This window comes from Xyrauchen texanus, chromosome 46, assembly GCF_025860055.1.
Source record: "Xyrauchen texanus isolate HMW12.3.18 chromosome 46, RBS_HiC_50CHRs, whole genome shotgun sequence".
Classification (NCBI taxonomy): domain Eukaryota; kingdom Metazoa; phylum Chordata; class Actinopteri; order Cypriniformes; family Catostomidae; genus Xyrauchen; species Xyrauchen texanus.
Window position 1 is genome coordinate 5,593,498 of NC_068321.1, and position 15,993 is coordinate 5,609,490.

Sequence of the window (15,993 nt, forward strand, 5' to 3'; positions counted from 1 at the left end):
CTCATTTTATACAAACACACCTCTTCCTATGCAACAAACACTTGAACTACTTGTTATATTTACTGTTAATGCACCCACAAAAGCCTTTATTTATGAGTTTAATTAAGAACACAATGCACACAAGTCTTAATTCTTCAGTCATATGCTAACACACACACACAATGTTATTAACTTGATGCTAACGACTAACACCAGGCTAGCTAATAAAATCACGAAACCGGCTTTATTTGAGCAACAGACTCCAGCATGCATACAACGAGAATGCTTTAAAACGTGAAAATGCATCAAAATAAACGCAAAAGGCTATTTTATATTGTATTATTTAACCTTAAAGATAATAATTAAAGCTAACGCTAACGCTAACAAGCTAGCTGTGTTTCTTGCCCTTAAGTCTAAATTTAACTCATCAGCTATTTTTATCATTCATAACAAGGACGTTTGAAAAACAGCTTTTATAGGCGCTATATGTATCTTTTATTGAATTCATAAGGGATCTTAGAGTTTTGAGTATTTGTACCTACCCAGGAAGGTTGTATAAGACATTATTCGTGTTTTGAAGTCCACACGGCGTTTGTCTTTGACGCTGCCGGCTGGATAAACTACGAATCATACTATGGTGAAGCATATGCTCATGAATATTCATTAAGTTAAAAGACGTTCGCATTGTAGGCCTTAAATGATTGGCCGAAAGTAGGAGCTTGTCAGCAGGCGAACTTGGGTGAAGGCTTTGGCTAATAAATATTAATTAGGATGGTTACCAAGCGAATTCAGAATGTCTAGATTAATATTTATAAACTAATTATTCAAGACAACAACGGCAGAACGCAGTAAAATAAATTTTTTGACATTCAAATTAAATTTTCTAGCCCTCACTATTAAGTGGCATTTGATAAGATATTATTAGTTTATTTAACTATATTTTTCATCAGCTGATCACTATGCACTTTCCAAATCTCTTATCTGGTAAGATGTGATAGGAGGCCACAGTATTAAATAGTTGGTTTAATAATATCTTTATTTAGACAGTAAATTAATATGAATAATGTGCTAAATGAGGCTGAGTGACAACAGTAACTGGTCAGCATTTATTAATTACCTTTTATTTACTTCAAGGTGTACTCTGTAATTTTTTCCTCATTAAAAAGTTTCATTCCTAAAGACATGAATTGTAATTTTGCATTATATGTAGGAAATCATGAGCACTCACATTAAAATGTCCCTCTCCAGTCATACCAGTGAAAATCATACCACATTAAAATGACCATGGAGAGGGTCCGCACATGGGTGCCGCCATGTTAGAATCACATGACCAGCAGAATACTATTCTCTTATCTAATACTAATCTCAGTAACTGTCCTGTTATTGGACACTTTCACTCACTGATTAAAGTAATCATCGCTGACTGTGAATACTACATTTCTACAACAGCATCTGAAACTGCATCCAAGCTGCTACGTGTCAGTGTAAATCCAAAATGACACAAAGATCAAAGTTAATGAGTGCACCTTTAATATTTAATTTCTTTGTAAAGCATATAGAGCTGTTCATCTTGTAGTCCAAAATCCCAGAAGAGAATTCGTCATGGGTTCCCTCTAGATTTTCCTATGGGTTTATCTAATGGGGTTTTTGAACTTATGAGTAAAATAAGGTCTGTGGTGAGGAGTTGATAAACATAGACGTTTTGTTCTGCAACATAAATTACACACAGTCATCCATCAAACTTAAATTTTGAAGACTGGTGCATTTAAAAAAAAAAAAAGTATATAATTCAATATGGCTTCAACATTCATGTTTGATGACTGTGTGTAGTTTATGTTGTGGAACAAAACGTTCACGTATCCTCAAGTAATGTTTACCACTTGGGTTTGTGTTTTCTCATTCCCTTGTGCATTCGTGTCTGTCTTCAGTGATAACACCGCCCTCTCGTTTGCCTTGTTATCTGTCTGATTATTAGTTGATTGTTTTTACTTGCCCTCCTATTTATCTCCTTGTTTTTTTCCATATTTAACCCCATTGTGGTTTTTTTCTTGTGCAACTTCGCTGTGGATGTTTCCCAGTTAGTGTCCTGTCCAGTCCTGTCCTGTCCTGTGCTGGGGTTTTTCCGAATTGGGGCAGTTTTTGTTTGTTTTTGTTATATTTTTGCATTAATAAAAGCCCATATTTGACATACCTCTGCATTTGAGCCCTGCCATTTCCTCCACAAAACCCCGACAATAGCAGAAAATATTATAATATATAAGTAAGTGTTATGATCCCTGTTGTCTGTCCTGTGTTTTCTGTTCACCCGTCTCTGTTCACATTCCATGTCACGTTTTCCTTGTTGTCCGCCCCGTGTTTCACTGTCTTCGTGTTAAAACTACATTCCCCATGATCCCCAGCACTCATCACTGCCAGCCTTGTGTCATTGTGCTCACCTGATTGAAGTTTGTCATCTTCATGTATCCAGTGTATATATACCCTGTTTGTTCTCCATTCCCTTGTCTATCGTTGATGTTTATGGATGCTTGTTTCCGTGCTCCCCGTTGTGCCTATCCTACTCGTGAACCCTTTTTATGTCTTCCGTGTTTTTGTTTCTATTTTTCCCATCGTGGATGTTTTGTTTGTTCCTGTTTTGTTCATCTTATTAATATAATAAAAACCCCTGCATTTAGATCCTTGCCCCTCGTCTGCCTTCCTGCTCATCGTTACAGAACGATAGACCACCTATGGATCTAGCAGCGGTTTTCCTTGAACTGGCCCAGGCAAATCTTCCACTCCGCGAGTACTCACGGCTCTTCTCCACGGTCGCCATCCACACGGGTTCGACGGCGGCGCCCTGAGGACCATCTACTGGGTCGGGTTACCGTCATCCCGGCGGAGAGAGGCGCCGAAACCCGGAGACCACCCGTGGAGGAAGTACATGAGTCTCGTTCTGAGGAAACTTGCGCCCGAGGAACCACCCCTTGTGATTCCGGCTGTCGAACCTGAGCCCCTACCTACCCGGATCAACGTGCCAGCGCTGCCAACTTCGTCCGCCCGAAGGAGGAAGAGAAGGAAGACTTCCGCCTCCCAAACCACGCCTGCCACGGTCAGCGAGCCAGGGCCCACGCCTGCCACGGTCAGCGAGCCAGGACCCACGCCTGCCACGGTCAGCGAGCCAGGGCCCACGCCTGCCACGGTCAGCGAGCCAGGGCCCACGCCTGCCACGGTCAGCGAGCCAGGGCCCATGCCTGCCACGGTCAGCGAGCCAGAGCCCACGCCTGCCACGGTCAGTGAGCCAGCGCCTGTGGCCTCGACCGTCCCAGAGCCAGCGCCTGTGGCCTCGACCGACCCAGAGCCAGCGCCTGTGGCCTCTACCGTCCAAGACCCAACACCTCCCGAGCTTTCCAGAGCTCCCCCTTCCGAGCCTCCCGAGCTTTCCGGGGCTCCGCCTCCCGAGCTTTCCAGAGCTCCACCTCCCGAGCCTCCCAGGGCTCCGCCTCTCAAGTCCCTCAAGCCTTCCAGGGCTTCGCCCCTCGAGTCTCTCGAGCCTTCCAGTGCTACGCCCCTCAAGCCACTCGAGCCTTCTAGGGCTCCACCCCTCAAGTCTCTCGAGCCTTCTAGGGCTCCACCCCTCAAGTCTCTCGAGCCTCCCAGGGCTCCACCCCTCAAGTCTCTCGAGCCTCCCAGGGCTCCGCCTCTCAACCCTCTCAAGCCTTCCAGGGCTCCGCCTTTCAAGTCTCCCGAGCCACCCAGGGCTCCTCCTCCCAAGCCTCCTAGGGCTCTGCCTCCCAGGGCTCCTCCTCCCGAGCCTCCCAGGGCTCCACCTCCCAAGTCTCTCGAGCCTTCCAGTGCTCCGTCTCTCAAGCCTTTCGAGCCCTCCAGGGCTCCGCCTCCAGAGCCTCTCGAGCCTTCCATGGCCCTTCTCCCCGAGCCTCCTATGGCTCTTCACCCAGAAATTCCAGAGCCTCCTACGGCTCCGCCTCCTGAGACTCCAGAGCCTTCTAGGGCTCCGCCTCTAGAGCGTCCTATGGCTCTTCTCCCTGAGCCTCCTACGGCTCCGCCTCCCGAGCCTCCTATGGCGCCACCTCCCTCGGCTCCACCGCCAGAGCCTTCCAGGCCTTTGCCTCTAGAGCCTCCTACGGCGGCACCTTCCTCGGCTCCATCTCCCGAGCCTCCCTCGGCTCTGTCTCCCGAGCCTCCCTCGGCTCCGCCTCCCGAGCCTCCTACGGCTCCACCTCCCGAGCCTTCCAGGTCTCCGCCCCTAAAGCCTCCTACGGCGCCCCCTTCCTCGGCTCTGCCTCCTGAGCCTTCCTCGGCTCTGCCTCCTGAGCCTTCCTCGGCTCCGCCTCCTGAACCTTCCTCGGCTCTGTCTCCTGAGCCTCCCCCAGCTCCGCCTCCTGAACTTCCAGAGCCTCTCGCAGCTTCGTCTCCAGAGCCCCTCTCAGCTTCGCCCCCGAGACCTGTCCCTGTCCTGAGGCCGCCTCCCAGGCCTCCTGGACCTGTCCCTGTCCGTTGGCCACCTCCCAGGCCCCCTAGACCTGTCCCTGTCTTGTGGCCTCCTCCCAGGCCTCCTCGAACTGTCCCTGTCCTGTGGCCACCTCCCAGGCCCTCTGAACCGGCCCTTGCCAAGTGGCCAGCTCCCGGGCCATCTAAACCAGCCTCTGTCCAGTGGTCACCTCCCAGGCCCCCTGAACCGGCCCCTGCTCTACGGCCACCTCCCAGGCCACCTGACCCGGTTCCCTTCGCACGCCCCTTGGACTGCCTGTCTGCCCCCCGTGCCTCCTTGGACTGCCTGTCTGCCCCCCGTGCCTCCTTGGACTGCCTGTCTGCTCTCTGTGCCCCCTTGGATTGCCTGTCTTGCGTCCCTTTGGTCTGTCTATTTGCCCCTTGTACTCCCATGGTCTGCCTAATTGTCCCTTGTATCTCCTTGGTCTGTCTCTGTGTCCCTTGTGCCACCCTTCACCTGTCTGTTTTCCCCCCGGGTCTACCCCCTCACTCCTTGGTCATTTTTTCTTGTTGTTGTCTTTGTTGGTCTTTTCCCCTTTAGGACCGTCTGGAATCTGGTCCTTTTAAGGGGGGCTTATGTTATGATCCCTGTTGTCTGTCCCGTGTTTTCTGTTCACCCGTCTCTGTTCACATTCCATGTCACGTTTTCCTTGTTGTCCGCCCCGTGTTTCACTGTCTTCGTGTTAAAACTACATTTCCCATGATCCCCAGCACTCATCACTGCCAGCCTTGTGTCATTGTGCTCACCTGATTGTAGTTTGTCATCTTCATGTATCCAGTGTATATATACTCTGTTTGTTCTCCATTCCCTTGTCTATCGTTGATGTTTATGGATGCTTGTTTCCGTGCTCCCCGTTGTGCCTATCCTACTCGTGAACCCTTTTTATGTCTTTCATGTTTTGTTCCATTTAATGTCTTCCGTGTTTTTGTTTCTATTTTTCCCATCGTGGATGTTTTGTTCATCTTATTAATATAATAAAAACCCCTGCATTTATATCCTTGCCCCTCGTCTGCCTTCCTGCTCATCGTTACAGTAAGTTAATGCTCTTGCTTAAAAGTAAATATTATTAATGACTGATATCTTTTCAGTGCATCATCATGTACCAATCCTAAAGTACAAAACTTTGTCATATTTATATGCTAATTTCAGTCAATTTTACAGGTAAATAAAACAAGAAAGTTTTACTTTACTTTCTAATCTGGTGTTCCCTGCAGAGCTTGCCACTAGCTTCATTGCAAGCTCATTGAATAATTAATGAGTTGCATGGTTTCACTGCTTGCATTTTATTTACACAGTTTTTATTGTTGATTTTGCTGTTCAAATTGGTACCATGGTTAATCTAGCGGTTACTATGGTTTTACAACAAATACCATGGTTAAATTATACTGTAGAAAAACCATGGATAATTTCCATAAGGGTTAACCATAATTTTACTACAGTAATCGCAGATGAACTATGGTATTTTTAATAAAACCACAAAAATTATAGCCTATTATATTTATTACCATAGTTTTCATTTTCCAGTATTATTACTAAGGTTTTACAACTAATACCACAGTTGAACTGTAGTAATTATTGTAAAACCATGGTTAGTTTTGTGGTTCTATGGTTTTACTGCAAATTGGTTGCAAGGGAACTATTTCAGAAAATAAATTAGATCCCCGGAACAATCATATAAGGAGCAGTAGTTCATTTTTTAGTTTTCATGCTCATATAAATGCTTTGGCAATACAAAGTAGAACAAATTCTGTATTGAACAAGTGTGGAAAAACAGGAAAAACAAACAAACAGTGAATATACTTTCAGTGGTGTGTGTGTGTGTGTGTGTTTTCATATGTGTGCATGTCTGTGTACAAGAGTTTGTGTGAGGTCACATGTCTTTGTGTGTGTGTGTGTGTGTGTGTGTGTGTGTGTGTGTGTGTGTGTGTGTGTGTGTGTATACTTTGCTGCTTGTGAAATGCAGTCTCTTTGTTCACCAAGTAAATTTGGAGCTTGTGCATCCTTGAACTTTTTGAAGTTGGGACAAATAATTTCCGTACCTCGTTATGTTTTTCCTCAGTTTGTGATCTCTGACTGTGCACAAGTATTCTGCTGTCATGTAATCTCTGTTTAGGGCCAAATAACATTGTAGCTCTCTTTCATCATCTCGTGTTCGAGATCCACCTATGGGAAGGGCATCCGTACCTGACCTCTGCAGAAGCATCCGATTGCACCAAGTCTGGCTAGACAGACAGAAGCACATTACCGATGCTCGGTAAGGACCCACCCCCTTACCTAAGAGCATATAACGACCTGCACGCGCTGCTGCTCCTCAGTTGACATTCGCTTCTCACGACCTCTGTTTTTCTCTCAGCTCGGTTGGAATTTGACTTACACTAATTTGTCTACAGGAGGACACATCGCTCAGATCAGCCTCTGCCAGAAGTGAATGTCTTGTTTCAGCCAGGTTAGCTTTTTCCTGTTTATTGCAAGCCGCCCACGCGCGCTTAAACTACCACCAGGCTGCCCGCCTTTCTCTCTCACCACTTAACCACCACGGCTGCGCGCCACGGATTTTACGGAGTTTCGCCCTACTATGGCATTTTCCAAACCTACGGCTTCTTCCGGGGTCAACCTATCATGTGCCTGCCCGGCCACGTGTGGTGCCCTCATCGCAGCCAGAGACTCTCATCCTTTTTGTGTAGTGTGCATGGGTCTCAAACACGTGGAAGAGGCTCTAGAATTTCCGGAAAACTGTAGCCACTTCCTGGCGCTGCCTAACAAACTCAGGCGCTGGGGGCTCAAGGTTGCCACTACCCAGTGCACCGACCTTGAACTCTCCGACTCTGATGGGGGAAACGGTGATGACGATGCGCTCCTGGGTCCCTCCCGGCGCACAGCCTCTCTTAGCTGGGCTGATCAAAATAACCCTGCGTTCCTTGAGGTCATTCTCTCAGGGGACCCCTTGTTCGCCAATGAGCCGGCTGGTTCTGGTGACAAAGACGATGCGGGCCTTCTCGAGGGTTCGGAGGACAAGGAGGCCATCCCGTCTTCCATGACTCCCCAGGCTAACGCCAACGCGGCCCTCCCCCTGTCCGTCCTCATCGAGGTTTGTGAATGAGTGGCCCCTCGCCTCAATATAGAATGGCCAGCCCTACAAAGTGCCACTGACCAAGAGAGGGACATGTATGACGGGAAACTCCTGGGACCCCCTCCCGGTCGAGAAACCAACTTCTCCCTGTCTCGAAGTGAAGGATATGACGGCCATTGGCAGTCACTGGTTCACATCAGTCAGTCTGAAAGATGCTTTTTTCCACATCAGCATCTACCCCCCCACACAGGAAATATCTTCGTTTTGCGACAATACCACAGCAGTGGCACATATCAATTGCCAGGGCGGCATGCGCTCACCCAAGCTTCATGCCCTAGCTCACAGGCTTTTAGTGTGAAGCAGGCGGCACTTCCTGTCATTATGCGCGACCCATGTTCCAGGCATTTTGAACAGGGGCGCGGACCTTCTTTCGAGGGGGAACCTGCTCTACTGAGACTGGCGCCTCCACCCCCAGATAGTGGGCATGTTGTGGGAAAGATTCAGACAGGCGACATTAGATCTCTTCGCCTCGTGCAAAAACTCCCATTGTCCTATGTTCTTCTCGCTAAAGGACAAGGACACGCCCCTCGGCGTGGACGCACTAGCCCACCCGTGGCCCAAAGTGCTGCTCTGCGCATTTCCTCCCCTGTGCCTGTTAATACCTACCCTCGCCAGAAGAGCAGGGCCTGTCCCTCATTTTGATAGCACCCAGGTGGCCCAAAGCACCATGACTGGTACAGATAATTCCTATTCTGCATGCCCAACCGTGGCCCTTCCCTCTACGCACATACCTGTTGTCTCAGGCGAACAAGGAGATATATCACCCACACATGGACAGGGTGGCTCTTTGGGCTTGGCCCGTGAGAAGACAAATTTAAGCTTGATGGGGCTCCCCCCACGGGTAGTTGCCACTATACAGAATGCTAGGGCCTCCTCCACAAGGTCCCTATATGACTTTAAGTGGCAAGTGTTTGAAGGGTGGTGTGATGGGCATGGTTCCACATCATATCAGTGTTCTATGGATAAAGGCAGGTCTTTTTCCACTATTAAGGTCTACCTGGCGGCTATTGCCACTTGTCATTTTGGGTTTGATGGCTCAACGGCAGGGCAGCACCCCCTCATTCGTAGATTTATGAAGGGTGCCCACCGTTCTCTCCCAGTTACTAGGAGAACTGTTCCTGAGTGGGACTTCTCTATGGTGCTGGAGGCTTTATGTCAGCTGACTTTTGAGCCCCTGGGAAGCATTTCCCTAAAATTGCTGTCTTTCAAGACAGTGTTGCTCCTGGCCTTAGCGTCAGCTAAACGTGTCAGTGACCTGCATGCACTCTCTGTTCATACCTCGTGCACAAAATTCTCTCTAACTAACCCGGCCTTTATGCCAAAATGCTTCCCAGCATTCACGTGTGAGGTAATGGAGCTTTCCGCTTTTCACCCTCTTCCTTTTTCATCTGCGGAGGATCAGAGGCTGAATGGTCTGTGTTCAGTCCGTGCCCTGCAGGCTTTCTTGGATAGGACCAGTGCTTTTCGGAATAGTAATCATAATAAAATAATCTATAATATTATTATAATCTAGGGGAGTGCTGCCTCCAGAAGGCATCAGAGCCCACTCCACAAGGGGCTTGGGCTCTGTTCAGGGGAGTTTAATTGCAGGACATATGTTCTTTTGCCAGCTGGGCTTCTCCCCATACTTTTGTACGTTTCTACCGGCTGGATGTTACCAGGACCCCGGTAGCTCATTCTGTCTTGGGGGTGGGTTCTTCATAGCCCCTCCCCTGTTAGCTCCTTTTCTTTATAGAAAAAAAAAATATATATATACACACAAGCATAGGTCACGCGCTTCTGTCTGTCTAGCCAGACTTGGTGCAATTGGATGCACTTCCCATAGGTGGATCTCTCCACTTGATGCTTCAGAGAACCGGGGTTTCGTGAGTAACCTATTGTTTGCTTTGTTTTTGTGTTCTTTCTTTCCAAGTACATTTATGCATTTGGCAGAGCGACTTACAGTGCAATTATTACAGGGACAATCCCCCCGGAACAACCTGGAGTTAAGTGCCTTGCTCAAGGGCACAATGGTGGTGGCCGTGAGGTTCGAACAAAGGACCTTCTGATTAACAGCCCTGTGCTTTAGCCACTACGCCACCACCACTCCAGTTTTCTGTTTGTGCATTAATCATTTGGTTGGGCCGCATTATGTGGATAAGGGTGTCAGTGTCCTGAGGTTGATTATTATTTGTCGTGTTAGTCTGTTTGTGGAGCCTCAGGACCAGCTGAATGAGGGGACTCTTCTGAGCATTCACTTCATGGTTTTTAAGGGCTTTAAAATGATAAGAGTTGGGGTCACTCGGTTTTAGACGTTTCCAAAATCGAATGGCTCTTTTCTCAATGTTGATTAATGGAGGGTATTGGCCTAATTCTGCCCTAAAAGTGTTTCTCTGTACCTTAAGAATGCTTTTACAAAACTCTGTATGCAGGGCTTCAATCATATTTTTGTCCCTTTTGTCAAATTCGTGATTTAGGAGGGGACCCAAACTTCACTGCCATATAGTGCAATAGGTTCTATGACTGATTGGAATATTTTGAGCCAGATTCTAATTGGTATTTCAAATTGGATAGCTTTTTTAATGGCATAGAAACCCCTTCTTGCTTTCTCTTTTAGTTCATTCACAGCCAAGTTGAGATTTCCTTTTGCACTGAATTTCAAACCAAGGTATGTGTAGTTTGTGGCATGATCAATTTTTATCATACCTAGGGTGAAACTGTATTTCTTTCCCTGACATCTGGGTCTTTTCTGGAATGTTAGAATTTTCGTTGCGTTAATGGTCAGGGCCCAGGTCTGATAGAACTGGTACAGTATTTCCAGGTTCTGCTGTAGACCCTCTTCTGTTGTAGACAGCAGGACCAGATCATCTGCATATAGGAGGAACTTTATAGTGGAGTCATGTAGTGTGAGGCCAGGAGCTGATGATTGTTCTAGTAGTTTCACCAATTGAGGAGGGTCGGTGATAGTGGGCAGTCATGTCTCACACCCCGCCCTTGAGTGAAGAACTCAGTTTGTTTATTGACAATTTTGATTTCACATTTATTGTTTGAATACATAATTTTTATGATGTTGTATGTTTTGCCTCTATACCAATTTCTGAAAGTTTAGACAGTAAACCTTGGTGCCAAATTGAATCAAATGCCTTCTGGAAATCTAAAAGCATGCACATTTTTGTTTTGGTTGATGTATTTATCAATCAGGGTATGTAGGGTGAAGATATGGTGTGATGTTCTAAAATTTGGTAGGAATCCAATTTGACTTTTGCTTAAGGCATTGTGTTTGGTAAGGAAGTGAACAAGTCTTGTGTTGATGATACTGCAGAACATCTTCCCCAGATTACTGCTCACACAGATGCCTCTGTAATTGTTTGGATCTAATTTGTCTCCACTTTTGAAAATGGCGTTATGAGTCCTCTATTCCAGGTGTCAAGGAAATGACCAACTCAGAACCAATCTTAATTTGTGCTCTGTGTTCTTCAGCATTTCATTGAGGATCCCATCTGGTCCATTTGCTTTTTTGATTTTTAGGGCCTGGATTTTGTCAATCAGTTCATTTTCTGTGATGGGGTAGTCTAATGGGTTTTGGTATTTACCAATTGTATGTTCCATATTGATAATTTTTCAATATATTTGGGTTTGTTCTGGGTTCATTTTTATTTCACTATAAAGTTGTTCAAAGTGATTTTTACAGGCGTCTCCATTTTGTATGGCTGTTTGTTCATGTTGTTTTTTTTTATTCAGAGAATTCCAATTGTCCCAAAATTTGTTAGAATGTATAGATTTTTCAATAGTTTTTAGCTGATTTTGCATGCACTGTTCTCTCTTTTTTTTTCTGAGTGTATTTTTATACTGTTTAAGTTCCTCACAATATTGATGGCGTAAATCTGCATCGTTTGGTTTTCTGTGTTTTTGATTTGATAATTGTATTAGTCTTTTCCTAAGTCTAAATAAAAAATTATTCTCTTGTTTGGTTTTATGGTTTTGCTTAGAGGATTTGAGATTAGATAAAGTTGCCAAATAATCAAATATATAATTGATGTTCTCCATGGCAAGATTTACACCATCCTCATCATGAGGATAAACTCTGCCGAGGAAGTTGTCTATAATTGAGCATACTTTTGGATGGTCCATTGCTGTCACATATTTTGCTGTGCTGTTTTGCGCCCATCTGTAGTTCTCTCTAATGTTGTACTGCTTACTGGTCTCTCTCTAATGTTGTACTGCTTACTAGTGTGTGTGTGTGTGTGTGTGTGTGTGTGTGTGTGTGTGTGTGTGTGTCTCTCTCTCTCTCTCTCTCTCTCTCTCTCAGCATCCTTCGTACGTGCACATTCACACTAGCTTCATGGCTTTACCATACTCAGGCGAACTGAGTTCAACCACTTTCAATCCACGGGTGGAGCTGTTTTCTAAAACTTGTGTAAGCGTTACATATGTGTCTCAAATGGCCGATTTTACATCACGCTTCGCTTTCATAAAGTAAAGCGCAAAGTATAAGGTGTAAATGGTCAGAAGTACCACAGGAAACAGGAACATTATTAAAAAAAAAAATCGAGTCGAAAATGGTTCATTCCTAAAGTACGACGTGCAAAACCTAACGCGCCGCGCCCCGCTATAACTCACTGAAAATCCACTAAACCATTTGACAGTCATAATCCAGCCCCTCCGATGCTGTAATTCGATAGTTCCATTTGGGAGGCGGGCGTTTTGCGGAAATTGCCGTCGACTATTGGCTAACTGTCAAATCATTAAAATGTTGATTTGCAGTTGCTGTAGAGTGGGCAGGGTTGGGAAAGCGCAAGTGAACTGAACTTCTGCGCTACTGTACTGTACTATCCTCAATGTGGTAGTTTATTGAGAAATTCATTACTTTGATCAAAACGTGTGTTTTAATAGGACACCACTGAGGGCTGTTGGATTTGCACTTCCTCTGGTTTATTGTAAAAGTTGGTGAGTAACTGTGACTTTTGCTGTCATTACTGTTAAAATTAGATTTATTAATTTATTTCAACATTTAATAAACATATGACATTGCATACTTATAATCTTACATATTTATATTTTATTAATTTCCTTATTTCTCTTGTGAGTAGTCATATATAGATATATAAACATGTATTATCATTGATCATTTACCTAAAGTCATGTGCTGAGTTAAGCACTGAAACCTATAATGGCAAAAATGCTTTATTTACATTTTCAAACTTATTTTAGATGTACTCCACATGATTGAAACATGAATAAATTCATGGCTCAGCTCATTATCATATATTAACATAGTTATTTATGCAAATAATTATAATAAAATATTAAATTAGTCTAAGAACACCAAATACCGTGCTGAATATGTACAATTGGAGCTTGAATGTATATTTGTAATCTATATTTTCAATTATTTACAGTGATACTCCTGGTTTCCGTGCTTCCCTATGGCATCAAATCAGAATGTGTGATTTCTGAAAGCAGGTAAGCCACTGACTAACGCACATTGCGCCTGTTTTCCATTCCACTGTGCGTGTGACAGCGGCTAACCAGCTTTTGGATGTGAGTCTGACATAAGAAGCCGTGGGAATGCCTCACCGGATCACATTTTGGGTCCACTGACTTACTATTAGTCTTTTGTTCATCTAGCTCAACTGGTAGAGCATTGTACTACCAATCACAAGGTTGTGGGTACGATTCCCACTTAATCATATTAAAAGTATATGAATGCAATGTATGTTGCTTTGGATAAAAGCATGTGCCAAATGCATTAATGTAAATGATGATGTCAGCCTACGTGCGGGGCGTCACAGCAGTGTGCTTCAACTGTACCATAAATGCTCTCATAGTACGAGGAAATGAACGGAAATGAAACCTTGTGCAAAATGAACTCAAGTTATTTTGTTTCATATTACTTGTGTGTATGCAACTTAACCTAAATTTTGCATGTAACCTCCAGTTCTGAACTTGTACAGTTCTGTAAGTTTAGTTACAGTAGTTGAGGGAGTGTGACAGATTACAAAAATGTAACAGATATAGTCCAGTCAAATTTAGAGATCTTTGTTATTGCAGTGATTCATGTTTAAGTATTAATGTTATTTTCTATTTATTTCTTAAAATAATAATTAAATGCACTTGAAGTTAGATAATTGTCCCATGGATAAAAAGTAGTAAACATTTTCAAAATATCTTCATATTGTCAAAAATATATTTTCTTAATCAAATGGCCAATAAGAACAATATCATTTAATCAGGTTTTCAGGGCAGGGGTGTAAAAAGTACTCCGAAATTATACTTAAGTGAAAGTATGAATACTGAGTGAAGAATTTACTCAATTAAAAGAACAAGTATCTAGCCAAAAACATACTTGATCACATTAAATTGTACTTTAATAATAAAAAGTAAAGTAACTTTTTTTTCCTAGCTAGAATGAAATCAAGACAGAAGTTTGTATGAGAGATGATGTTATTAAATTCGATTGATTTATTAAGTGGACCGTCTCTGATTACTGTCATATTTCTCCCCCAGTGGCATTCACAACCTGGTCAAATAATCATGTTACAATAACCACATTTTTGCAAAATGATTTTTTATGTGGCCTGTTGTATATAACACGGCAATTTCCTGTGGAATGAACACTAGAAGCACAAAAACAACATTGACTTTTAACCCCTTTTACCGAATCACAAGTAAAACGACAGATTATCAGTTAATAAACACTAACTTTTCACTCACTATCTTATGCTATCTTATGACATATGCATACTTTTACTATAGCGCATTACTCATTTAAACATTTGCATTACATAAACAACTACATTTACAAGCTTGTTTCAGTGTGATCACATTGTGCGGTAGCTCAACTGATAGTGTGTTGCACTTGTGATGTAAAGGGCTGGGGTACGAGTCCTGAAGAGCATGCAAGTCAATATGTGAGCCAAAAGTGTCATAGAAACACCTCAAAATGAGGTTCTTTTCATCAGAAATTGTGTTTTTCTTCTCACATTTGCTTTTTCTGACACTATCGGTTAGGTTTAGGGTAGGTTGGTTGGTTTTGTTGATTTAAATCTCAATAGAACATTACCTTATAAACCTCATCTCTCCGGGATGTGGAACATTCACCTCGAATGCACTCACGAATTGTGGTGTCAAAGCACCCAGCCCCTTGAGACATACAGAAAGATTACAAAAATGATAAATATGCTTTGAAGAAAGTTAGTAATGTTGTTGGTTTTGTTAATTGTTTTCTGAGGTTCGCTACCAAACTTTGCTGTTGAGCAGATGGATGAATTCAATAAAATTCACAAATAATATTTTACTCAGATTACATTATTTTATTACCATTATTATCATCATTATCATTGCTGGTTTCATAGTTATTATTATTAATAGTTGCAATAATAACAGCAATAATAATTCAGCAAATATGGACCACAGTGCATCTGGAAAGTATTATATAGCGCTTCACTTTTTATACATTTTGTTATGTTACTGCCTTATTCCAAAATTGATTAAATTCATTACTTTCCTCAATTCTACAAACAATACCTCATGAAAAAAAAATTCTTTGAAATCTTTAAAAATTTATAAAATAAATAAAAAAAATAAAAAAATCACATGTACATAAGTATTCACAGCCTTTGCCCAATACTTTGTTGAAGCACCTTTGGCACCAATTACAGCCTCAATTATTTTGTGTATGATGCCACAAGCTTGGGGACACCCATTTTTGGGCAGTTTCTCCCATTCTTCTTTGAAGGACCTCTCAAGCTCCATCAGGTTGGATGGGGAGTGTCGGTGCAAAGCCATTTTCAGATCTCTCCAGAGATGTTCAATCGGGTTCAAGTCTGGGCTCTGGCTGGGCCACTCAAGGACATTCACACAGTTGTCCAGTAGCCACTCCTTTGTTATCTTGGCTGTGTGCTTAGGGTCGTTGTCCTGTTGGAAGATGAACCGATTGCCCCAGTCTGAGGTCCAGAGCGCTCTGAAGCAGGTTTTCATCAAGGATGTCTCTTCATTGCTGCATTTATCTTTCTCTCGATCCTGACTAGTCTCCCAGTTCCAGCCACTGCAAAACATCCCCACAGCATGATGCTGCCACCACCATGCTTCACTGTAGGGATGTATTGGCCAGGTGATGAGCGGTGCCTGGTTTCCTCCAGACATAACGCTTGCCATTCAGGCCAAAGAGTTCAATCTTTGTTTCATCAGACCAGAGAATTTTGTTTCTCATGGTCTGAGAGTCCTTCAGGTGCCTATAAACTCTTTGCCTTGGCAAACTCCAGGCGGGCTGTGATGTGCCTTTTACAGAGGAGTGGCTTCCGTCTGACCACTCTACCACACAGGCCTGAATGTTGGAGTGCTGCAGAGATGGCTGTTCTTCTGGAAGGTTCTCCTCTCTCCACAGAGATGCTGGAGCTCTGTCAGAGTGACCATC

The 15,993-nt window shown here is 43.8% G+C and overlaps 1 protein-coding gene across 1 annotated transcript in view; it reads right to left on the reverse strand.

Annotated features, from left to right (window-relative positions):
• The window catches only part of phrf1 (PHD and ring finger domains 1), a 43,284-nt gene extending 42,686 nt beyond the window's left edge, over positions 1–598 (reverse strand). Inside the window, exon 1 of the mRNA XM_052119697.1 lies at positions 522–598. The gene's annotated coding sequence lies outside the window, so the exon portion shown is untranslated. The remainder of the gene's footprint in view (positions 1–521) is intronic.
• Positions 599–15,993: the final 15,395 nt, after the last annotated feature.